This window comes from Dermochelys coriacea, chromosome 9 (genome assembly GCF_009764565.3).
Source record: "Dermochelys coriacea isolate rDerCor1 chromosome 9, rDerCor1.pri.v4, whole genome shotgun sequence".
Lineage (NCBI taxonomy): Eukaryota > Metazoa > Chordata > Testudines > Dermochelyidae > Dermochelys > Dermochelys coriacea.
In genome coordinates, this window is record NC_050076.1 from 77,263,073 (window position 1) to 77,289,174 (window position 26,102).

The window sequence follows — 26,102 nt, forward strand, 5'->3', positions numbered from 1 at the left end:
AATTAAAAATCCAGCAGGTTAGAAAATGGAGATGCTGGATAGAGGCATTTGCATTATGTAGTGCTTGATCACTGTAATCACTGTTAAAACTCACGTTGACTTCAATGGTGCCAAATCAGGCCCTAGAGGCTTATAAGATCATAGAAGACTGAGCAAGTAAGGCAGACAAGAGTCCAGCCTAAAATATTGGTGCTATTTTAAAGTCTTGGAAGGGGAATTTATCACGAACACCCCATGGAGAGGAGGAATTAATGATAGATCTCACACAAGCTGGAGTTAGGTGGGAGCCACTGAAGAAAATAAAATAGTTTATGCTTCTCTATAGTGCTGTACTAAGGTCTGATCCTGCACCATTCCAGTCAATGGGAGTTTTCCCACTGATTTAAGTGGGAGCAGGAATCAAAGGCAGAATAGTCTCTTTGATTCACTTTACCTTTCTGAACAATGAGTAAATTATATCATAATATGATGTCTGGAAATTTAAGCTGGGCAAATTCAGACTAGACATAAGGTATAAATTTTCAATAGTGAAAGTAATTAACCATTGGAACAATTTACCAATGTTCATAATAGATTCTCCATCATGGACAATTTTTTAAATCAAGATTGGATGCTTTAGAAATTATTTTGGGGAAGATCTCTGGCCTGTGTGATACAGGAAGTCTGACTACATGATCACAATGTTCCCTTCTGGCTTTAGAACCTATGAATACACCGGACCCTCACTAGAACGCAGGATTTGGGATCCATGCGTGGGACCATGTTAACACAGGGACCGCGTTAAAATGAATTCCAATTAAGGTAATTAAATTTGGGATCCATGGCTGTGACTGCGTTATATGCGAATTTGCGCTATATAGATGAGCTTTCTAGTGAGGGTCCTGTGTACTTTAAGGGTGTTGAGAATCTGAGCCTATGTCTGAAGGCTACCGCTATATGAATTGAAAGGTATAGTGGATATTTATGGCTGGATCTGACCCCCATCAGTCAGTTGTAGTCTTTTCATTCACTTCAATGCAATTTGGACCAGATTGTTAGAGAATATATCATTTTAAGTTAATTCTGAAAGAATAAGTCTCTGCATAATTTATACTGTAATATGATTTGAATGAGTTTGAGCAACAATCTTGTCTGATTCTTAGGAAAAACATACCTGGCTGAATGGCTGTAATAGGCAACATTTTAATGCATTGAGTAAAGATGAAGTGTTGAATTCATAAGGAGCATACACTATTCTGTGATTTCTCTATGGTGATTTCTCCTGTACTGCACTAACTTGTGCACTTAGGTCCTGACCTTGCAAACTTTATTTATGTGAATAATGCTTACTTGTGCAAGTAGGCTCACTGGCTTCAGTGTGGGTAAAGGTTGTGGAACTGGGCACAGGGGCTGTAAGCTTTTCAGAAGAAGGGCTTGTTACCTGTTTGGCACAGTTCACCAAAAGGGCTGAATACCTATAGTGATAAACAATAACAAAGTATTAACAAGATCCCATTATCAAAGCAATTTGAGTGCTACAGAAAATGACCTTACAGTTTAATTTTACAAATGGGTGCCTAAAATTAGGCACCCAAATATATGCTAATTTAGGTGCCTAAAACAGATATTTAGGTGCTTAACTGTGGATGCAAATGTTTAAGTTTAGGCAACCAAGCTAGATAATGCATCTTCCAATGTGTATTTTCTAAAAACCTTTGAATGCTATATGTAAAATAAATAATCCCTTGAATATAAAATCCCTATTTAACATTGTAAACTGTTCTACAGGCAATCCTTCCTCTTCATGAAAACAAGGTATTCAACTCATTACAAAAGATGTTCTTAAAAAATTACCTCTGTATCACAGTAGACCAGCTATGGAGGAATAACTCAGACACAAACATGTTTACCTGTTAATAAAGTCAAAATGGATAACAAGAAAAGGGTGTCTGATGGTCCATTCACAATGCAGCAAAGGCATAAAAAAAGTTAAGTATTAATTCTGTGGGGACATGGGCAGAGATACATGCAGAGAAGATAAATAATAGTTGACTCCTACCTTGTGTCGGTATTGTGTAGGTTAGTGGAAAATCAACATCGATGGGCATGACCTCTTAAAGCCAGAATCTGGAAAAGATAACAAGCAGAATAAGAATGATACTTTGCACTCAACTGCTTCTTTTCCCAAGAATCTCAAAGTGCTTTACAAACATTAATTTATCCACACAACATTCTGGTAGTTGTTGTTATTACCCTCCTATAAAACGGTAGACCAAGGCACAGAGAATTTGAGGCCAATATTTTTATAGTGTCACTAATTTGGGGTTACCTTAGTTTTTTGAGTGTCCAATGTGAGACATCTAAGGGGCATGATTGCTCAGAATTACTGGGCATCCACAGCTCCCATGCAGCAACAACTGCTCAGCATGTCTGAAAATCAGGTCCAAGGTATCTAAAGTTGGTTACACCAAAAAAGAGGCACCTCAAATGAGTAGATACTTTTGGAAATTGTGTCCTGAATGACTTGGTGAATATTCCACAGTAGGTCAGGGGCAGAACTGCAAACAGAGTCTAGGAATCTTGACTCTGTCCCTGGTTCAACTGTCTAGACCAAACTCCCAAAATAGAAAACAAGTTTGTCTGCAAAAGGAATAGGGCAGTAGCATGTGTACACAGAACTGGCTATTTGGCTGGAATTTACACATTTATTGAGTATTTATAGAGTAGCAGCCGCACATGAGTCAGGGAGATTTCTTAATTTTTTAAAAAGTAAATACCATACTAAAAATGCAAAGAATAGTATTCATCCAGGGCATGGTGATGGAGAGGATCAGACCTAAGATTTTGAATTCTTATTAGCATACAATTATATCTTACTTTTATTAACACAAAACATCTGTGAATTTAAACAGATGTGGAGATTCATTGAAAGAGGATCTTTCTGTGGCTTCAGAACATTAAATGTGTCAGTTTTTAACAACTCTTTTAGATTCCCTCTTGGGTTTCCGTCTTATGAATCTGCTACTGAAGAAAGTGAAGGGTAGCATTGGTAGGATGACCCAAAGACCCAATGGAAGGACTCCCATTGACTTCAATAGCATTTAGATTGGGGCCTATATCTTAGTATAGCACTGGCATGTGGGTAGTTATTACAGAAATGAGGCCCCCTGATTCCCAGATATTGTACAGTCCATTTGCTCCTTCCTCCTACGTGGTTCTGTGTCCCACCTTAGGCCCAATAGGTCCTGGTAGATGGATCTTACTGGATTCTCAATGTGCAGTGTCTGCACCTAGTGGTGAGATGAATAAATTAATACGACATTACAAATTAAAATCAATCAAGGACCAAGCAAGATTAAAAAGGAGCAAACACTTTACTAGGGGAAAGAACAGAATTAACTAATAAAGGTTAAGGAATGCAACTGGGTGAAGAGAAAAGACAAGGAAACCAAGAGGAAGTGATGAATGAATATGTTAAACCGCACAATTATCAGACCTTTCTACACATAAAAACAGCCCATCAAATAACTAAAAGTAGTCAAAATCTCCCACAGAATATAAAAAGCAAATGGGTGCAAGGCCAGAATCTGCCCACAGGACCTGGGTGGTCATTGTATATACTGGTCTTGTGTTGGAGCTTTATCAGGCTGCTTGTACAGTAAAACAAACACATGTGGCAGGTCTACTTGTCGCTTACGGGGGGTGTTGTGTCACACACCCCTTCATGTCTGGATGAGCCTGTGCACCTATTGATCAGATCTTTCCTCACCCCAGGGCCTTTTACTAGCTAGCTAGGTATGGAGGGCAACCAGTGCTCACTGTTGTGATGTCCTACTGTGAGGCAGGCAGATCTATCATGGGAAGGAGCAGATCCTCAGTCACTCCCATCCTGGCCTTCCCTTGGTTTCTAGAAGAAGGGAGGCAGGGGTGAAAGTAACTTAAAGGACTTGCCAGTACTCCAGAGTCCTGAGGAGGGGGAGGGGCCTCAACTGGAAGAAGCCTCTACCAGAAGAGGCGGGGCCTTTAAATCCCCAGGCCCTTTAAATCTGGATTTAAAGGCCCGGGTCTAGGGCTGTAGTAGCAGCAGCTGGGAGCCCTGGGCCCTTTAAATCACCCCCCGAGCTCCCAGCTGCAGAGGTGGCTGGGAGCCCTGGGGCTCGGGGGCGATTTAAAGGGCCCGGGGCTCTAATTGCTGCTATTGCAGTGGAGCCCTGGGCCCTTTAAATTGCCGATGGAGCCCCGGGTGTCCAGCAGCAGGGCCCGGGGTTCTGGTTGCCGCTAACCTCTAGGGCCCTTTAAATCATCCCCGGAGCCCTGGGGTCACTACCCCAGGGCTCTGGGGACTATTTAAAGGGCCCGGGGCTCCTGCTGCTTCTACCACCCTGGGCCCTTTAAATAGTCCCCGGAGCCCTGGGGTAGCAGCAGCGGGGCTACAGTGGCATTTAAAGGGCCTGGGGTGGTAGTGGCGGCAGGAGCCCTGGCCCTTTTAAATCGCCACTCAAACCCCGCTGTTGCTACCCCAGGGCTCTGGCAGCGGGACTCCATCAGCAATTTAAAGGGCCCGGGGCTCCAACCACTGCTGAGAGCTCTGGGCCCTTTAAATTTCAGCCTGAGGAAGCTGGTCCACCTCAGTACGATGCACCAGCCCTTGCCGGCAGGGGTGGCAGGTTTGTAGAAATGTTGGTGATGCCCAGAACCTGCCCCTGATTGGCAGTGCAGGAGGGATTGGGGTGCAGGCTCTGGGAGGGAGTTTGGGGATGGGAGGGGATGTGGGGTGAGGCTGGGGATGGGTTTGGGGTGTGGCTGGGGATGAGGGGTTTGGGGTGTGGGAGGGGGCTCACGGCAGAGGCAGAGGTTTAGGGAGCGGGGGGGGAAGAGGGCTCTGGCTGGGGTTGGAGATGAGGGTTTGGGGTGTTGGAGAGGCTCAGGGTTAGGACAGAGGGTTGGGTTGTGGGAGGATGAGGGCTCTGGCTGGGGGTCTGGGGTGGGGCAGGGCTGGGGGTGAGTTTGGGGTGCAGGCAGACTGCCCCAGGACTGGAGCCAGAGAGGAGGATTCTCCCCAGCTCTCTCCCTGCCGGCAGCAGTGAGCTTTGGGGTAGAGGCCCCCCTCTCCCCCCTGGTAGCACACTCACCCCCACCACTGTCTCTGCATGTGCTCCTAGGGCCCCTCTTAGGTCCAGGAATCTCCCTCGCCTCCCCTGTGGTGGGTGCCTGGGGGGGGCTGCCCCTCACTGTAGCCTCACTGGGGGTGGGGGATGGGGACGGGGCTGCCCCTTGCCCAGCGTGGGGCAGGAGCCATGACTGCGCGGGGGGGCAGCTGTACTGCTGGAGGGTCCTGCCGGAAAATGAAAGGGTCTGAGGGGGAAGAGTAGTGGTTGGGGGCACTAGGACCCTGTGGCGGCAGTTGATGCAGGGAGGCAGCATGGATCTACAGGGGAGAGACAGGGATGCTCTGCTCCATTACCCAGGGAGGCACGCAGGGGCAGCAAGGGGGGGGGCAGGGTGTGGGACCAGGGGGAGACCTGGCCCCGAACATTGGTGGAGCCCGGCCCTCGGGACCTCAATATTGCCGGAGCCACGAGCCCATATAACTCGCCTCTGCTGTTTGCCGGCACACTGTATCGGGGCATACCGGCTTACTTTCACCTCTGAAGGGAGGCCTAAAAGTCGAAGCTGGCAGACTCTGCCTATGGAGTCTGGGGGCTCCTTCTCTCCCTCTGTATGGTTGGTGATTGCTTGGGCAGAGGGCTTGGATTCTCTCTGCCGATGCTTTCACTGGCCAAACTGTGTCAAAGACAGTTAGCTGAGGGCGAAGGGAGCACCTGGATGCTTGCGGTCAGCTGGGCCCTCTGGCTGAGATGCAAAATGGAGTTTTCTCCTGTACTCTGCATAGAGCACTCAGGAGCTGTTGCATTCTCTTGCTAGCAGCCCATGCCTACCATCTGACTGTCTTCCTTCAAATACTGTCTGTCCATGTTCCGTGCATATATATGAGCAGTCTCAGACATGTGCTCGCTGTTGGAGCCTGCATTTGGTTGCCTTGAAATGTTAGTCAGGTTCCTGGCCTGGTAACATCTCCTCTTCTTGTCAGTCCCAGCACTGACTGCTGGCTGGAGTCTCAAGCACAGGATCAAGAGGCGGTTTCATATGTTGCTATCATTAAAAGAGAGACTACATGAAGACATATGAGCAATTACCAGAGTTAACGTTGAACTTTTAATATTAACTCTACAATGTCTTGATCTTTCAGTGTTTGATTTTTCAGCCTTAATGTCGCTTAATGCTATTGTGTGGTGTTGTTTTTTTAATATATGTACGTATGCAACACCCTCTTGAGATCTTATATTTCCTATGGTTATAAAATATTATTTAGATGCATAGATACGAATAGTGAAATTACAAATATTGTTGTATTTGGAAACCTGTCCATGTTATAGATGTTTCATATTTGATTGGATATCTCGCATCAAATGAAAATTTGACAGGTATGAATGATCTGAAGGAGGTAGAATCTAGACAATATTAGACTAGTATGGGCTGATCGTAATCAAACATTGGGAGACCAAATTCCAGGAATCAGAATGGAGCGAGAGTCCAAAGGGCTTGAATTCATTACTCCCTGCCATTTTCACTCTGTTGAGATCTGTGGGTTGAAGGGTGAAGTGAGTGTGTGCAGAAAACTTTGTAAGAAACATAGGTGATCTACCTTTGTAGCTAAAATAGCTACTTATTAATCAGAGACTGCTATAAGCACCTTCATGTCTGGGCAGTGGTCCTGATGTGCCATAAAGAGCAAGGGTAGTGTGTGTTAGGGATATGGAAAAAGGGAGCGCATAATAACAAGGGAACCTAGCCAAATCCATAATGAGTGTGTTATATTGTTACCTTCCAATCTAAGATTACTGGCTTTCAAAAGAAACTTGTACAGGAACTCTTTAAGGCCAACATTAGGCTGTCAGTTTTTGGCATGTAGAGATTCTTATCAGCTCATGAATCAAAGTCATTTTTTCTGAAGAATGAGTTCTGTCAGCCACCTTGGGGACGTGAGTAGATGTTATCCAATTGCTGCCTGCCCAGCAGTTAGCTGCACTCAAAGGAAAATAAATTAATCGTTCTCTTATTTTGTTTTCTTTTCCATTCTGGTACCTGAACAGCACAGCTCTTCCCTGAGAAATATCGCTTTTGTCTGATTTTGCATCATAAAATACAACAGGCAAAAGTCACAAAGAGCAAAAATTATCTTAGACTGTGTCCAATCCTTTTCAAAGGAGTCTCCTGTGAAAATCCCAGATGAAAAGCATAACTTTAAAAACTTAGCATGCATGAAGGTCAGCAAAAATATGGCCACTTTACTTAGCCTGTATAAATGCTTTATGTAAAATGTCCTTTGTGGCCAACAACACTGTCATATAGAATATAAATGTATCAAATGTTAAACAGAACTGCTGAACCAGGCATGAAGGATTCAGGAATCAGATTGTAAGCTTCATCCAAGGGAACCATTGTCATTCCTTTTTAACATGGTGGTATGTTTACCAAGAGACATGAGAGAATATTGGTATCTTCATTTGCCTAAAAAGCTGATTTAAAATGTAGCTGAATACTGTTTTCAAACAGATATGCCATCCAAAGCCAGCAATTAAAAATGCTTTGTTTCTTTATTTTGGCAAAGGTTATACAACAGCAACTAAAATATTAAATGCTTTGTGTTCATTTTAGGATTATTTCCTGCTCGCTGAGAAGTAAGCAGAATGGAGTTAATTTGCACAGCAGCCAACAATAACATAAAAAATATGAAAAAGTCTGCATAACACACTCTGGTGTACACAGCAGATTCAGGTACTGTATCTTGGAATGAGAGTACTAACCTACTTGTGGGGAGGTTGAACATGCTAATCATGAACCCAGTGACACCTTTTTCCAGGTGTCAGTGACATTTTAATTCAGTGGATGTCCCTGGAAGTGGTTAAATTGTAATTCAGTAAATTTTACATTCTACTACCTTTGAAATTTAAAATGGGGCACCTCGCCTGGTGAGTATTTCACTATTCACATGCCTTTGGGAACGGTCTGACTTAAATAATGAGTCATATTGTGGTTCAGGGCACAACTATCTCCCAGTACTCATGTGCACCTGAATGCTAGCAGGCAGCACTCCCTGCCCCTCACAAAATAGCATGACAGGGGCATACACAGTGTCTTTAGGAGAATTTTTTTTTTAAATCTTTTCATTTCCCAAAAAATTTTGGTATTTTGAATCTCCCTGATTTGTCACAGACACAAATGTCAACTTGTCTACATTTCCCATGGATTGCAAATTTCATTTTTTTGATCAGCTCTATCTATGTTGCAGCCCCTGCCAGAAATTGTATCACAGTTTGCTTGGTGGATAGAGATGTCAGGATTTAATCATGAATGTAGCACCCCTGGAGACTGAAGGTGGTCTTGATCCATTGCTGTGGGCAAGAAGCTCCATGATTCCGTCTCTTCTTTGGGCCTGTCTTTCACTAATTTACTTTTGCATGTAAAGCTGTTATGGATCAAATCTCTAGGAGTTTGCCTGAATAAGAATCACGGGGTTTAGACCTCCATAGTAATAAAGAAAGTGAAACTATTTCATTTAACTGCATGATTCTTCTTCCTAGACTGGGTGAGGCACACTCAGGTGTGGAAGGTGGAAGCGGGGCTCAAGAGTGGCAGTTGAACTCTTTCTTGTGCAACTGTTTTGCAGCTGTTGCCCCCATAGCTTGCTCCACCCCGTTCCACAAAGGAATTTGTCAAATGGATCCACATAGGGCTGTATCCACTGCTTCCAATCTTCTCCTGCTCTACCCTTCCTGCATCCGAATGCCCTGGTGCACAGGAAACCCCCACAGAGCTGGAAGTAGCATGGATGTAGTCTGCAGCTCCAGGGCAAGAACCCTGCATCTTTACAGTGTATGGTCTCTGTGAATCTGTATTAAGGGGCAGACTCCAATTTTGAATGTACAGGTTTTTTTGCTTTCTCTATTGCCTGTTCGCCTCCACATTGAGCTGAAGTCCAACACATAGAGATACAGGGTTGACAATGGAGGGTAGTTGGCTTTAAGTACCCATTTATTGGGAATCTATTCACTCTAGACAGAAGACTAGCTCCTGCCCGAAGAACTGGTTTAGCAGAGGGAAAGTCACCTTGGCTACCAAGTCACCTAGCTGGGAGTTGTGTTCATGTGAGGAAGTTGGCAAGGATGTCACCTGACACGGGGGGGAAGTTATTTGGCTCATGGCTGGGGCAATTTCCTCCTCTCCATGAGGGAGAAGCAACCCATCCTGTGGCAGCCCTTGAGCCATGCATTGAAGCAGAAGGTTTCTGGACAACTTAACGGTCTCTGATCCCAGCCTAAGAAAAGCCTGGAGCAGGGACGATATTGAGGCAGGGATATGCGGGTAGTGTTTATTGTTTTATATGATTTGTACTCTCCTGTGCTTTACATGATTAAATGAAAGAGTGTAAGTGTGTGTGTGTATATGTGTGTGTGTGCTGCTTCACAACTTCTGCATGCTCCCTAGGGAATTAAGCTGTAAACCAGAAGCTTCGTGCCTTTTGCGTATGTGCGGGGGGAGGGTATGTTTAAGTACAAGGGACTCTGAAGGGTTGTTACAGAGCCCATGGACTAGGCACCTGGACAGTGGGTTCCAGTTCTCAGAAGGGGCAGCCAGCTAGAAGGTCTGTGCCCTAATAGTGCACTAGGGATCACAGGCTTGGGGCAGCGGCTGGACTCTGTTCAGACTTCAGGGGCTGAACCTACCTGGGAGATCCAAGGACACAGAGGCTTGGCTTCCCCTCAAAGCAGTCCTAGTGAGTGGCCAGGAGTGGGCTCTTGCTAGGATCTGCAACACAGAGACAAAACACTACTTCTGTTCCTCCTGAAACCTAAGAAAACTTTAATCTCCAGCCACATAAGTTGAAATGTCAAGGCCTCATCTGCATTTTAATGGAGGCTTGTTACCTAAGGTGGTACCTAGGTCATGTCTGTACGTTTGTACTGAATCTTGTCTCATTATTCACACCAGTTCAAGATGGCTGTGAAACTGCTACCAATCTGGTTTAATAGCATTTTATATTGTCTTTGCATTAATGTGAATGATGATACAAGGTGCAAAACAAGCTGGTCTTCCCCAGATATTGATGCAGTGATCAATTAGCCTGGCATTGTTTGTTTGTCCACACCCATCATTGCAGTTCTGACCTCCAGCTCTATACTAATGTGAAGGATTTGGCCTTGCTCATGTGTAATATTTCTGCATTAGTTCTAGCCCGTTTAGCGGCTCCTTGTATTGTGTAAAGTGCTTCCATTCTGCTGTATTAAATACAGGGCTCTCATTAGAATATAAGCAGTGCCAGAACCTTTTTTGACTAATTTACAAATCAACAGACTCTTCTGAAAAATACATAGCCTGTAATTTTGTTTAGAGAATCAGATGCATTACTGGATGCCAATCTGAGATCAGTTCAACCAGCTTCAATGCTAAGGATCTGTTTTAGCCATGGATCTTCTTCATGGGAGATGCAGAAATGTAGCCACTCACTCGTGTATTCAAATAAAAATGTTGCTTTCAGTGGTGCTACACGTCTAATAAGATTTGTGTCCTAGAACGGAACATGTCACAGCAGCCACTGCAGAAATAATTGAAAGAGCCTGTTCACCAAAAAAAATAAGTAAATAAAAAAGAATTAAATAAATCAAGACTTTCAGAATGTGTAGAATTCTTTCTGCTGTTGAGAGGTGTCACTCTCTGGTTTAGCTGGAGGAGGAAAAGATTTAAATGACTGTGTTTAAAAGAGGAGTAGATGCAACTTGACATGAACCACAGAGTCACACCACAGTTATGGAGAGCTGAAAGACTAGATTCATTTTTCTGCTGATTTACTGGCTAATGACCTGATTCTGCTACCATTGTTCACATTAAATAGAGCCGTATTATGCAAACAATCCCACAAAAATACCATTGATTTCATGCCTACCAGGGCATCTCTTGTGATAAGTAAGTGTGGGAGAATCTGTCCCCAAATTCTTATTAGAATAAAATGAATTTGTTGAATATATGTTTAAAAACCATCAAAATCCATAATAAGAAGAAGGAAGGTGTGTATGCACATGCACACACATCTCTGATTAATTGTAAATATCCTAGTGCCATCTGCTCGGGTTAGGTGAGTCAGCCGCTACTCCTGTGATATGTCAGATCTGTGCAGGCATCTTTCTTGATCTGCTTGACCTTCGAATGGTTTACGGCTGGTCTGTTCAGTGGACCATAAAAGGCTCTCAATAATTTTTATGATGCTATTTTAAATGATTTCAACTTAGGTGCTCTGCCTATCTCAGGTACTTTTAAAGTGCTTATCAGCAAGGTACCTAAAAGTTATTAATCAATCCTCAATGCAAGTGTGTGCTGTGTAGCACTATGTGCACTGCATGTAATTTAATCCTTAATGGGAGATATATAGTGAAGATCAAGTATGTTATAGTTACCTTGTTTGATTTTTTTTCCTAGCCAAAGCATTATTTATTTGAGCAGACAATGAAATCTATTATCCTGGACAATAGCATCTCTCTCTGTCCCATTCTGTATCTTTCTAGGCTCCACTACTTTTAAAGAAAATGAAATGTTTCACATTGCATTAGTATAGTTTCATGTGAAAGTGACTATGCTAAAGTCATTGATTAATGCAGTTCACGGAATAGAACATTTCCTGGGGAGATTACTGCCTTCTGGGGACTTATGCAAATATCTTGCCTTTTTTTATTCAGCTATGTTGTTAGGAATCTTCTGTGGGGAATTAGTTTATGATTGCTTCTAAGTCATTACATAAGCCACATGTATATTGAGTGTGGTTTATGAGGAGTTATTTATAATTCTTAATGGGCCAACTCAAGAAAGGTCAGGTATAATAAACAATATTACTGGATTCACACACAAACATAATTCATTATTAACATCTGCTGTATGGTAGTATGAAATCTAACAGGTTCTTTACCTTCATTAATACATTCAAAACTGATATCCCTAAAATGCCCCTTTGATATATTTTTCCTCTTGTTATAGCCACATCCGGATACTGGATATTATATAGAATTATAATGGTGCTTTGGAAGGCTACTGCTGGGGTTTTCAAAGCAGCGTAAAGGCTTGAAAGTCAATGGGATACAGCACCTAAATCCTATAGACTGCTTTGAAAATGGCAGCCTATAGAGATTTAGGGCCTTGGAAGAGAGGAGGATATTTTCAATACTTCTGGACTGTGATCTACTCTAATAGATTGAAAGTACTGAAGGAGTAGTGTCAGAGCACTGAAGAATTTGCAGTCATGATTTCAAAACATAAATTCCAATAATCCACAACTGTGCAGCAACCATTTATCATTATAAAATCATTAAGATGCAAATTCAGTAGAAGTCATAACAGAAACATCAGTCCATGTCTGAAAAACAAAGCAGGCCCATTTCACCTGTGTATACCTCAGGGTTATTACTCACCATTTAGACAGTTATTTATATGCTATTTCCATCTTGTGCATGTATTAATATACGTTTTGTTTTGTTATGTTTATATTTTATATCAAAACAATACAAATAACGTTTAAAAGAAAAAAAAATCTTTAAAGCAGCTTATCGGAGTGCAGCATCCCAGGGACTGCCATGCAAAAGACATTGGTTCAGAAGTGATCTTTTAGACTTCCCTTCTTGGATACATTGTAGTTAATGCTCGTCTCTGAAGAGTGAAATTGCTCTCTGGCTATGCTGCTATAAAGCTGCATTCTGCAAACTGATCCAGAAATGACATTGGTAGTGGTTAACCCAAAGTGATAAGCATTGCTTAGGAGACCTTATTAGAAAGCCAGGGAATGGATACAAGCAGTAGGGTGGTTCTTGTCTAATAAATAGACCGTCCCAATTCCCATCTTCCCCTGTTTTGCTGCAACTGGGGCTTTGATATAGTTATCCTTTCACTTTTCATATACCATCTCATCATATACAGCCAAGAGTATTTGAAGATGGAATTATTGTGACACCAGGAAAGATGAGTACAGAAAATTGGCAATATAGTTTGGAATTCTTTAAACTTGAGTATTTTCTCACTTCATTGCCAATTCCGAATTGGTCTCATTTTAATGGACTTTTAGAGCTAATGTTACCAGGTATTTAGAAAACTGCAGTGCAAGATTTGCTATCCAGTTTCAAAGATCATGAGTAGGTTCAGTCTCAGTTTGATAGCATTAATCCATCAATGGTGCAGAAGCATAAATACTGTAGCGCCAACCCTCTTCTGTTCTGCATTTGTTTCAACCTTTTCCACTCTTTGAACTGGATTTTTTTTAAACCCTAAGCCATGAATCTTTGAGGCTGATCACTGAAGTTTTAATATTGCTGGTGTTTGTGTTTTCTCTTTATAGTGTTATGGCAGGCAATCCAAGTGGTGCTGTTGCACATAATATTACAAGTTCTTTTTGTGTTTATGCGAACCAGTGAGCTGTCTTTGGAAAACATTGCTGTGTTGTTGTTTTTTATTATGCAAGGTTCTACCTGATAGCTTTCTTTGACAGGGTAACAAGCCTTGTGGATAGTGGGGAAGCGATAGACGTGGTATATCTTGACTTTAGTAAAGCTTTTGATAGTGTCTCGCATGACCTTCTCATAAAAAAGCTAGAGAAATGCAATCTAGATGGAGCTACTATAAGGTGGGTGCAAAACTGGTTGGAAAACCGTTCCCAGTGGTTCACAGTCATGCTGGAAGCACATAACAAGTGGGGTCCCTCAGGGATCAGTTCTGGGTCTGGTTCTGTTCAATATCTTCATCAATGATTTAGATATTGGCGTAGAGAGTATACTTATAAAGTTTGTGGATGATACAAAGCTGGGAGAGGTTGCAAGTGCTTTGGAGGACAGGATTAAAGTTCAAAATGATCTGGACAAACTGGAGAAATGGTCTGAAGCAAATAGGATGAAATTCAATCAGGACAAATGCAAAGTACTCCATTTAGGAAGGATCAGTTGCACACATACAAAATGGAAAATGACTGCCTAGGAAGGAGTACTGTGGAAAGGGAGTCATAGTGGACCATAAGCTAAATATGGGTCAACAGTGTAAGTGTAACACTGTTGCAAAAAAAGCAAACATCATTCTGGGATGTATTAGCAGGAGTGTTGTAAGCAAGAAATGAGAAGTTCTGCTCTACTCTGCGCTGATTAGGCCTCAACTGGAGTATTGTGTCCAGTTCTGGGCGCCACATTTCAGGAAGGATGTGGACAAATTGGAGAGAATCCAGAGAAGAGCAACAAAAATGATTAAAGGTCTAGAAAACATGACCTCTGAGGGAAGATTGAAAAATATTGGGTTTGTATAGTCTGGAAAAGAGAAGACTGAGGGGGGACATGATAACAGTTTTCAGGTATGTAAAAGGTTACAAGAAGGAGGGAGAAAATGTTTTTTCTTAACCTCTGAGGATAGGACGAGAAGCAATGGGCTTAAATTGCAGCAAGGGAGGTTTAGGTTGGACATTAGGAAAAAATTCCTATCTATCAGGGTGGTTAACCACTGGAGTAGATTGCCTAGGGGAGGTTGTGGAATTTCCATCATTGGAGATTTTTAAGAGCAGGTTAGACAAAGTGGTGCCAGTGATGGTCTAGATCAGTGTTTCCCAAACTTGGGATGCCGCTTGTTCAGGGAAAGCCCCTGGCGGGCCGGGTCGGTTTGTTTACCAGCCGCGTCTGGAGTTTCAGCGGATCCCGGCTCCCACTTGCCGCGATTCACTGCTCCAGGCCAATGGGGGCTGTGGGAAGCGTCAGCTGGTACATCCCTCGGCCCGTGCCGCTTCCCGCAGCCCCCATTGGCCTGCAGCGGCAAACCGCGGCCAGTGGGAGCTGCGATCAGCCGAACCTGTGGACACGGCCGGTAAACAAACCGGTCCGGCCTGCCAGGGGCTTTCCCTGAACAAGTGGCATCCCAAGTTTGGGAAATACTGGTCTAGATAATACCTAGTCCTGCCATGAGTGCAGGGGACTGGACTAGATGACCTCTCAAGGTCCCTTCCAGGTCTATGATTCTATACAGAGGGAGCTATGAAAGCAGCTGGGGAGTTTGCTGTTTGCATTGGGCTCTGATTAGAGTCAATTCTTGAAGCAGAGTTACCCCTGGCATTGGAATTAGACTGAAATTCCTTATAGAAGATGTTGCCTGCATGTGGTTTGACCTCTGTTTTAGGACTGGTGTGTATGTATAAATAAAACAAATTACACTTAGTATATACTCAGATTCCACATCACTGATGACTTCTCCACTGGGAAGCTCCACTGGGAAAGCCCCAGACATTTGCTGCTGCTGGGCAGAGGAATAATGCAGGTGTTAAAATGGGACACTGGTGTCAGAATGTGGATCAGCTATAGCTATATACTTTTCAGTATTGCTAATAGTTTCACTATGTGGGTTTTTGTTTGTTTGTTTGTTTGTTTTTTAAGGAATTTCAACAAGCTGTGGATAATTAAAGGCCAAATCTGGTAGCCCTTACAGAGGCAAAACTCCCACTAAGAAAAGGAGTACTTGTGGCACCTTAGAGACTAACAAATTTATTTGAGCATAAGCTTTCAGATGAAGTGAGCTGTAGCTCACGAAAGCTTATGCTCAAATAAATTTGTTAGTCTCTAAGGTGCCACAAGTACTCCTTTTCTTTTTGTGAATACAGACTAACACGGCTGCTACTCTAAAACTCCCACTTACACTAATAGAAGTTTTGTCTTAGTACAGACTGTACGATTGGACCATAGGTAAGGAGTAGTTTAGCTGGGGCAATGCTAAAGAAACTCATGCTAATATCTTATTACGACAGGATGTGATGCTAGCTGTACAATATATTATCATTCATGTTGTAACATGGAGATATTTTCAATACAGTGTACCTGGTTCTATGAATTATGTCAATTCATTATAAAGTTTGCGCCATGCAAAAATGTATAGACCATCAGCTGTATGGAGATCTAATCTTGTTATAAAGGCATTTATGTGGCAGCTTTCCCACTCAGTGGGTATTGCACCAGAAGAACAGATTGAGATCACTCACTTTAATGGTATAGATGGGATGACAAAAGAAAAGAGAAAGAAGCTGAGGAAATAACTAAAGTCCAAGCTGAGCTGAGATCATATAACTATTAACAGCTTGAATGACCCTGTTCCCCATGGCATTGGTAGTGTAAAACAGACAGCCAAAGGGAAAGTAAATAGATAACTACCATATGTAAGTGCAATCAATTTCTTTGCAATTTAACCTGTACCGGGGGCTGGTTTTCTCAAACACTATTTCTGGCATTGCTTTCTGCTCACCAGGCCAACTGGTCTGCTGAAATGAGGTGAAGCTGTGAAGTGTGACCTGCTTTAACACTGCCCTCACAGAGCTGTTTTTTAGTTTCAGAGACACAGCGTACAACCTTTTGAGAATGTAGTTTGGTATGGAGATAAAGTACTTATTTTACATCCACTGGGTTGTAGCAGCAGAACTGAAGAGCCAAGACAGTATTTTTAGGTAGCTGTGCACCATTTTATTAACATTTAATTGATTTTAGAGTTCTTTTAGGATGGCAGAAGAATGGAAAAACAAAGTATGTTTTCAATTTTACACCAGCAATGGAAATCATATGGGTCCTGATTCAGCAAATTCAATGGGATGCCTTTAGGCATGTGCTTTTAGTACCTTACTTAAGTGAGGCCATAATAGGGAAGACTTGCTCTGTATGGCTAACCAAGGGAAGCTGTCAGATGTACATTGCTGGGGTCGGTGAGTGGCAGCAGAGAATGTTGCATTATCACTCTGCTGGAACAGATGATTGATATGATCAGTGGCAGGACAAACATCGTCTACGGAATGTCATTAACAGTCAGTGGAATGTTCCAATCAAACTGATGTACCTCCCCAAACCCATGCAAACTACTAAAGCCTACAGTTGGTAGTAAAGCTTCTTCGAGAGCTGGAATAATGGCTGTCCCCCAATGATTGTTCTTAAAAGTTAATTCCAAAATAATCAGTCACACTATGAAATGTAATGATGACAGCCTTCATGGCCAGAAGTGAATGAAGAGCAGCTGAAGTGTCAATTAGAGCTCAGATCTCTCTAAATATAGGAGCATTTGGAGAGTTGTGAGTAGGCTGGGTATTTTGACTGTCCAGTCTACCACAGACTTGTGACTGTCACCCACTTGTAGGCTGACCAGATGTACCGATTTTATAGGGACAGTCCCGATATTTGGGGCTTTTTCTTATATAGTTGCCTATAGGACCCTCTGTCCTGATTTTTCACACTTTCTGTCTGGTCACCCTACCCACTTGAATGAATGTTTTGAAGGGTAAAATCACAGTATTTGCCAAGGAAAAGATGGAGACACTTAAAGAGCTCTTTAACGAATTTTTCAGCAATCCATGTCTCTGAAGTCTCTGTGAAGCATTATATCTGGCTGATTCACTACTGTGATATTAATTGACATGACAGAATTACCCAGATAATTATCCATCATAAAAACAACCCCACATACCTCACTGCAGGTTTTTCAGAACAGGTTAGATAAATGCCTGTCAGGGATGTTTCAGTTAACTTGGTCCTGCCTCAATGCAGGAGAATGGACTAGATGACCTCTTGAGGTCCCTTGCAGACCTACATTTCTGTTCTTTTAGGTGTAAAGGTAATGGAGACTGACAGATTTTTCTAAAACAGCACAAACTAGAGGCCAATTATAGAAATGTGTGATACCGGGGGAGTTGAGTGGTATTCATTCTGTATGCATAAAAGGCTAATTCAAGGTTCTGCGATGCAGAGATGGAAGAGAAGGAGAAAGCGAGAATCACAGTAACTGTGGTTGGGAAACATAGAGGCTGCTACCATCCTGCAAGCAACTTATTAAAAAGTAGGTTGGACAGGATGTGGGGAAGGAGAAGGCAGGGCTTTGACTCAGGAGCCCCTCTGTGTCAGGTGGCAGAGTTTACTGGCTGTGGTGCAGGAAGTATATGCTCCATACCTTAGAAGGCTGTGGCAAATTACTCTCCCTACAGCATGGTCAGCTTGGAATGGTGTGATTCCTCACTTCTGCAAATGCAGGGTAATGGCTAATGCAACAATATAGCCGAAAAGCACAGCAGCACCTACCTAAGCAAAATTTATTGAACATGAGTTCTAACGTTCACTTGGATACAAGTAGTGTTAGAGAAAGGTCTTAGCTGATGGCCGTCTGTCTACTTTCCGAATATTATGATGGGGGATTCCCTCTGAATAAGCAGCAGCTGCCACTCTGATGTAGTGTGATTTAAACAAACTGGTAACTACCACATGCTTGCATTTTAAAACATAAACATAAATTATTCATCCCCAGTCATATTAGATTAAGCATGTCAGAGAAGGGAATGAGTTTTGTGACGAACAGCTCAGTGAAATTTCCCCCTCAGTAAATGGTCCTAGAATTGACTTCCAAATGTGGGGAGAGGGAAGCATGGAGAAGTAGGTGTTGGTAGGGGCACCTTTCCATCAGTTATATTTACTTAATGTATTTATAGTTCTTCTCACTGCTTCCAGACTTGACAGAATAATGTCTGAACTTCTCAGGTGCACCGAAGAGCCGATAAGTGAAGCCTCATGCCAACTTTTTGTCCAGGCTTGGACTACTGGGAAGGTACCAGTACAGTGGAAGGAAGGGTTCATTGTCCCACTTTGTAAGGGACAAGGCCTAGGCCTGAGTCAGGTAGCTCTAGGCCAATAATTCTGTGCTCTCTGTTGCTGGAAAAGTCTTCACACATGTCCTACTTACCCAGCTCCTGCCTTGGCTTGTGAGCAAGATGGCTTTGATGCTGGGCGATATACAATAGACACTATATTTATTCTCCATATTTTATCTGAGATCCATCATGAATTTAACCAGCCTTTGACAGCAGGATACATAGATCAAGGCAGCCTTTGATTCTATTAATGATGCTGCCTTATAGAAGTCCGTATGAGGCATTGGTGGTTCCTCCTGAAGCTAATTCAAGATCTACATAATTACTCAAGGGCACAGGTGCATTGGGGGACCCAGAAGTCTGACTGGGTGATCTGGGGTGAAGCAGGGATGTGTCCTGTCTGCAGTCCTGTTCTGCTGTGCAGTGGGTTGGCTCTTTGAACATCTCTCTGCAAATATCAGTATAACTGTTGTTCAAGCTCTTTTATTGACTGGATTATGCAGATGATGTCTAGCACTTTTGTCAGGATGCAAACAATCTCAAAGATGTACTAGAAGCTCAGGTTTAAGGGGCAAAAATCTGGAGTGTCAGTGCAAAAGTTGTGCTACAAGACAGCTGTGCTTCTGGACCCACTGTGGAAGTAGTGGATGATTTAATCTATTTAGGCAGTAAATTGTCAATGAACAGGTGCAACCAGCTGGACAACCTAAGGAGATGTTTAGCAGCCTCAGGCATGAAGGACCTGCATAGGGGCCGTAGCCAAAAGGGTATGAAACTACATACAAAAGTAGGGATTTAATCAAACCCATGTGCTTCCGATCCTCTTATAAGGATTTAAAACAGGGACATTGCTTAAGCAAGACATCAGGAGGCTGGAGGCATTTTATATGTATTGCCAATGGCAACTACTGGGTGTAAGATAGTTTGACTTTATCAGTAATAGGGACATATCACTGTGATTGAAGTCATTATTGGCCATCACCAGCTGGCCCTTTTTGGTCATGTTGCCCACCTTGAAGACAAAGTTCCTCCCCACACTGAGTTCTGAAGATTAGGCAATGACCCCTCCTGATCTCAAGCCCAGTCATGGATTGGTGGTGGCTATACAGTCACCCATAAGTAACCTGGCTGCACCAGATCAGTAATAACCTTGGGGCTACTTAGATGTCTGGAATAAAGCCTTACAGTTTGGCCATGGACTTTTGGCACTATGGCCATACACTCTCTAAGCATGTTGTTGGTGGTGGTGGTCAGGGTCATCACTGTGGCCAGATCCTGCCTTTTTTATTTACACTGAGCAGTGTGTTCTCTTACTCTGGTATCAATCCTTTCAGGAGCCAAGGCTAGCATAGACTCCTCCCTTGGTGCTAATGTGTGTGTGTATGTGTGTGTGTGTGGGGGGGTGTTTTCTAGAATCCAGGAAAGGGGAAATGTCTTGTATAAAAGAGATAATTGAATCTTTTCAGTGAATGATAGTTTCTGTTCAGACAAGGGCTGGGCTTTTCAAAACAGTTTATGGGATTTGGATAGCCAATTTTATTTAAAATGGGAATGGGATTCCTCAGTGCCTCTGGGAAGCTCTGAAAATCTCAGTCCAAAGCCTGTGAGGAGAGCCATAGACCATGGGGCCCCCAAAATGATGCAGATCTACTCACACTGGCTTCCCTCCAACGTGAAACAGAGGAATTATTTGTGTGCCTGTGTGAGGGGGACTGAGAGGCAAAGCCTCTTCAGACTATCTGCATTGGACTGTTCCCTGGACACTTCTGCAGAGCTACTACGTATTTTCATGTAAAACAAAAGGTTTCAAATGTTGCCCACAAGCTAAATGGAATCTCTCTGCAGATTATTCCTGAGGTTTAAGTTTTTTATGTTTGTTTCACTTCAGGAATTCTGGGATTTTTCCAGACCACCTACTAGTGGGCAAATCCTGCCTCTCCCCCACCTAATGCAGATGAAAAAGTTCTCAGATGCTATAAGGAGGGGTTGGTTTTGGGACCTGCCTCGGAGTGAGGGCAGGGAAGACAGAGTGTTCCCCTGAAGTGGTGTGTGGAGAATGGTAGAGATAGGGATAAGACAGGATTGGAAGAAGACTGGGAGATGCATGATGGCAATTGTGTGTGGAGTGGGATAGGCATGGCAGTATGGCCCATCCTAGATTTTCCAATTCCCCAGCTTTGACTGGACCTCCCACATTTACCTACCTTTGTTGACCTCCTTAATCACTGGTTTGTGACCTCTGGTGACTTCCAGCAGGTGGAGCCAGAACACCAGAATACATTATCCGTCACAGACTAATGGTGAGGAGAGATGGAACCATGAGCAGGGACTGATGATCCGGGATGGTGCTCTGAGTGGCTGAAGCTGTGTGTAGAGAGTGTGGGTTCCTTTGCAGCCAAATAATGCATATAGGTCTCAGGCCATGAGTACACGGAGTTGATTGGGAGGGGCCAGTCATGGTATGGATAAGATAGGAAGAAGTAAGCACGGTCAGGATTGGAAGGAAATGGTGGTGGGCGGGGGGGAATAAGGACAGGATCTCAAGGAGGCTAGAGCAAGAGCCAAACATCCTTTCCATTATTGTCATTCTGTGGCCAATATATTATCTTCAATCACTTGTCTAGTTAATGTATTGAAATGTGAAAAATCTCATTGTTTTGACAGTTAAGGCACTGTAAAATGTTATTACGATAATTGTGGAACCAAACATTAGGCTATTACATGCCAATCACCACACAACAGCACTCTTTAATTGACAGCCTAAAAAATGAACATTAAACACTAGACATTTGATAGGGGATGAGTGTGTAATTACAGACACAATGCTATCCTCTAATGCACTGTGGATCCTTTTCAGTCACATTCTAACTCACAGTACAATGCCCTAAAAGTCATTTGTATGTTTCTGATGTTTGGTATTTAAGTGGGGATGGAGATACCATCTAACAGTTTGTTTCTCTGGATGTTTTGCAACCCACTTCCACTATCCACTAACACATTTCAGAACTGACTGTGTCTTTCGATAATTTCAAAATTATTTTTTATGAGTAAAGCTTGGCAAATACTGCAAGCAAATAGCGAACATGGGTATGAATACAAAGTGCAAACTTTCTTTGCGGGTATTCCTGTCCCCCTTTATTCACTAGTCACAAACATTCAGTAGAACAAAATTTTCAAAAAAAGGAAAAGTGCAATATTTAAATTAATATGATTTTTAACAAATATTCATAGATACTAAGGTCAGAAGGGACCATTCTGATCATCTAGTCTGACCTGCACAATGCAGGCCATAGAATCTCACCCACCCACTCCTACAAAAAACCTCACCTATGTCTGAGCTATTGAAGTCCTCAAATCATGGTTTAAAGACTTCAAGGAGCAGAGAATCCTCCCTCAAGTGACCCGTGCCTCATGCTACAGAGGAAGACAAAAAACCTCCATGGTCTCTTCCAATCTGCCCTGGAGGAAAATTCCTTCCCAACCCCAAATATGGTGATCAGCTAAACCCTGAGCATATGGGAAAGATTCACTAGCCAGATACTACAGAAAATTCTTTCATGGGTAATTCAGATCCACCTATCTAATATCCCATCTTCAAATATGTAGTCATGACAGAAGGGTTTGCTTAGCAATTCTGAAATCTTTTGGGCTTTGAGAAGAATCAAATCAGGGAGTAGAATCAATATCGCGATGTAGAAAAATCAATCTCACCAGCCGAATAGTGAATATTTGAAGCAAAGTCATGGGGAATATTTTGGGAGTCACCAATAAGATGAAAGATATTTGCATAAAAGACAGGTGTTGAATAATTTTGAACATAAGTAAAAAATGAAGGCTGCTTGCAGACAGTTCACAAAGAAATAAAGAAATTAAATCAATCATACAAATCATTCGTTAGGAATAGTCCAGCCATGAGTATCAAGGCAACATAGTGGAACCTTTACAACTGATAAACAGCATTTACTCATATTAGTAAGTGCTCACTACTGAGTGAAACTCACCTCTGTAGGGAGGGCCAGAAGACAACCTATGCATCACTTAATTCCCACTTCAGTCGTCAAATAGTCTTCAACTGTTTGTAAAAGTTCCATAATCAGGCCCTATATGGGTATCATATATATAAGTTATTACTCTATCAATATTTTGTAGATGATGTGGGGCAAGTTGGACTTTATAATAACTCAATGGTTAAGATGAAATATTAAGTCTGGTTTAGAAAAGTTTGTCATCTTTTGCCTTCTCTAAGATTTATTTCTGTTCTTCAAACACAGCAAAGCCCCACCACAAGCTATTAGCTATATCATTGCTTAAGTTCTTTGTTCTAGAAGTAGGAGATTGATGTCCAGGGTCCATATTTGGTTGTCATGACAACATGATTGCACAGGACAAAAAAAAAACTTTCTGAAACCTCTGTACCTCAGAATGAATTTAAATAATTACCTCTTCAGCCTTCCCCTGTCTCCAGGGACAACTGTGGAAGACCACTAATGATGCATGCGCTGACGTCAAATCCTAACACCAACGAACCCACCATAAGAATTCTACGTCAATGTTGTTAATGGCATAATCTGTCCACATCCCTTAATGCTATTAGTGTCAAGCTGTGAATGGCAGTGAATAGAGGAAAGGTTCGCTCTACATCAGGGTCTAAAGTGCTAATGAATGTTAACAGCTCATAAAGAAGGCTGTGCTTCTACATATTAATAATGCATCTGAATCACTGTTGAGTGATTGTGCAATAGGTATAATAATTGTAATATAGTTAAGCAGAAATAAATAGAGGCTAGTGTGAAAGTTCATTTCATTTGCATGGCAGTAATGTTGCCTTTTATCTTAGCATATGATGTGACTAAACACTGGCTGACAGAAAAGATGGGGGGGGGGTGAAATGACATGTCATTTATAAGAATTAGCGTGCTGGATATTTGGAAGCTAATATTTTGAATGGCTTTCCTTTGAAAGGTGTTAAAAAGAAAATGCTGGAACTTGCAGGCTGTTTCACCTGATTGACTGCAGATGTTCTGTAAGTTAAGTTTTCTCTTGTCATTTGCACAGACCGTATCCACCTATGTATGTGAGAAAATGGTTAATCAAGTGTTGGGGAGGGAGTAATATTTCAGTCTTCTCTGTTGTGTTGGTTTTTGTGTAATTCAGGCCCTAGTTTTAAGAGGGTTCCCATTAAAGAAGTTACAATGTTCACCACTGTGTTGGTTTTCTACAATGTATTTGAGCGTTTGTAATGAGCTCATTCATCCATGTTGTGTTTGTTTGTGTAATGAGTTTACACAATGTTTTGAAATCAATGGAAGTACACTTTGTCAGCTGAGGATCTGGGATCCAATCGTAACTTCACTGAAGTCAATAGAGATTGCACTGCAAAGGAAAGCCATTTAAAATATTAGCTTCCAAATATCCAGCATACTAATTCTTATAAATGACATGTCATTTCACCCCCACATCTTTTCTGTCAACCATACTGCACCTGCATCCACAATGTTTTGCACTGCTGTTTAAAGTGGTTGTTGTATATGTTCAGTACAACACAGTATCATCAAGTGTTTGATCCAATGGCCAGTGAAGGGAATGAGAGTCCATCCAGGTTCTTCAACACTGTTGGACTAGACTCCAGGCAAACAGAAGGCAGCAAAGAGAAAAAAGACAAATTTTTTTTTAAAAAATCATTCTTACATTTATTTTTAATACAGAATGAAGAAGGTTCACAGGCCCAAATTGAGCCCTGAAGTAATGACTGCTCCCTGATGAAATCAGTAGAAGTTACTCTTAACTCCACCAAAGCTGAATTTGATCCACATTCTTTGATAAATATATCTTTCATATCCAGAATGCCTATGTGCAAAGGTGTTACATATGTAGCTCTCGCAGTGCATGTACATCTAGGAGAATCCTAGGTTCTTAGATTTTAAGGCCAGAAGGGGCCATTTTGCTCATCTGGTCTGACTCCTCTATAACACAAACCATAGAATTTCACCAATGATTCCTTCACAAAGCCCATAACTTCTGATTGAGCTAGACTATCTGGAGACTTCTTAACTGTCAACTGTAAAATACCAAGAACATGGAACAAATAGATAATGTTTATATATTACATATTGACATCATATTTTATATATTATAAGCAAGTCTTTTTTCTGAATAAAACAGTTTTGAAAAATAAATAAATTAGAATATGTCCTCTTCAACCTAAGAGTAGCTTGCCAAATTCTCAGAAGAAGAGGGTCATTCTGTGGATTATTTAGCATTTATATGAACATTTTTAGCACCATTTGCAGAATAATATAAACTAAAAGTAAAAATCTACTCTTATATGTTATCAGGTGAGATACTCTGGACTTATCCTGGGGTAACTGAGAGCAGAATTTTTATATATATAATGGCAGCAATTTTTTATCAGGTCTCTAACTGAAACAAAGATCTTGGTTTAAAAATGTCTGATATTTATGTACTGTATATTGGGGAAACAATGTAAATGTTCGTTCTTGTTTAAAATAATTGCACAGATTTTCAAACCAGTGCTTAGTATTTGGTGAATTTGTTATTTTGTTAATATATATATACCCATTTATACATATAGCCTTATATAGCTTCTACCACAGTAGTACCTGGATGCACTCCACATATATTTAGACCAACATGCACATATTCCCTCGAATAGGGAATGTATCTCTTTATGTCTTTTCAGGCTGTCAAGACAACTACCTTAGAGTAGGCAAAACCAGCTGGCAGACTACCAAAGGAAATTCCAATTCTTGCTATAAATGTATGACAAGAAGAAGGTGGCCAACTTTGGGCTTTGGTAGATTTCCAGTCAGCTCTTGACCCAGCTATGGTGAGCTCCTCCCTTAGGACAGAAGGCCAAAGAGTTTCTGTTGAGCGCAGGGGCCATGGAAGTGCATAACAGAATGGGCATTGTGCAATGTTTGCTCAGTTTTCAATTTCCTTTAAAAAAAAAACCGTTTCGGGAAAACTGTTGCTTGTGTTTGCACAGAGGGCTTAGACAGCATAAGAACCTGTACAATAGCTGGAATGTGGAAATTCTTGAAGTTTGTTGGATTCCACAGCAATAGCAGCTATTTCCTATTATGCCGCAGGTTGACACATTAGATATTCTGCAGCTATCGCCTCCCTTTAGCGTCTATGGTTCCTGCCTGGTCCGATCACCATGTACTGAATAGTAATTATGTTCTGGAGGATGCCCTAATAATTTAACTTTCTAATGTGAAATGGATTCTTCCACAGATGAATGAATGTCAAGGAAGAATTTTAAATGGATCACAACCTGATATCACTGCACATGTCCTGTCTTTCTACTGTGCTATCTTCAGACATGAAGAAAGGAGCCAGACAGCCTGCTCCTTTTCATGCATACTCCTCC

General features: G+C 42.0%; 1 long non-coding RNA gene across 1 annotated transcript in view; it reads left to right on the forward strand.

Moving 5' to 3' along the window:
* Positions 1–25,878, forward strand: part of LOC122455741 — a 50,711-nt gene extending 24,833 nt beyond the window's left edge. The window contains exons 2-4 of the long non-coding RNA XR_006274192.1: positions 7,699–7,818; positions 23,672–23,732; positions 25,819–25,878. This is a non-coding gene — a long non-coding RNA (uncharacterized LOC122455741). The remainder of the gene's footprint in view (positions 1–7,698; positions 7,819–23,671; positions 23,733–25,818) is intronic.
* Positions 25,879–26,102: the final 224 nt, after the last annotated feature.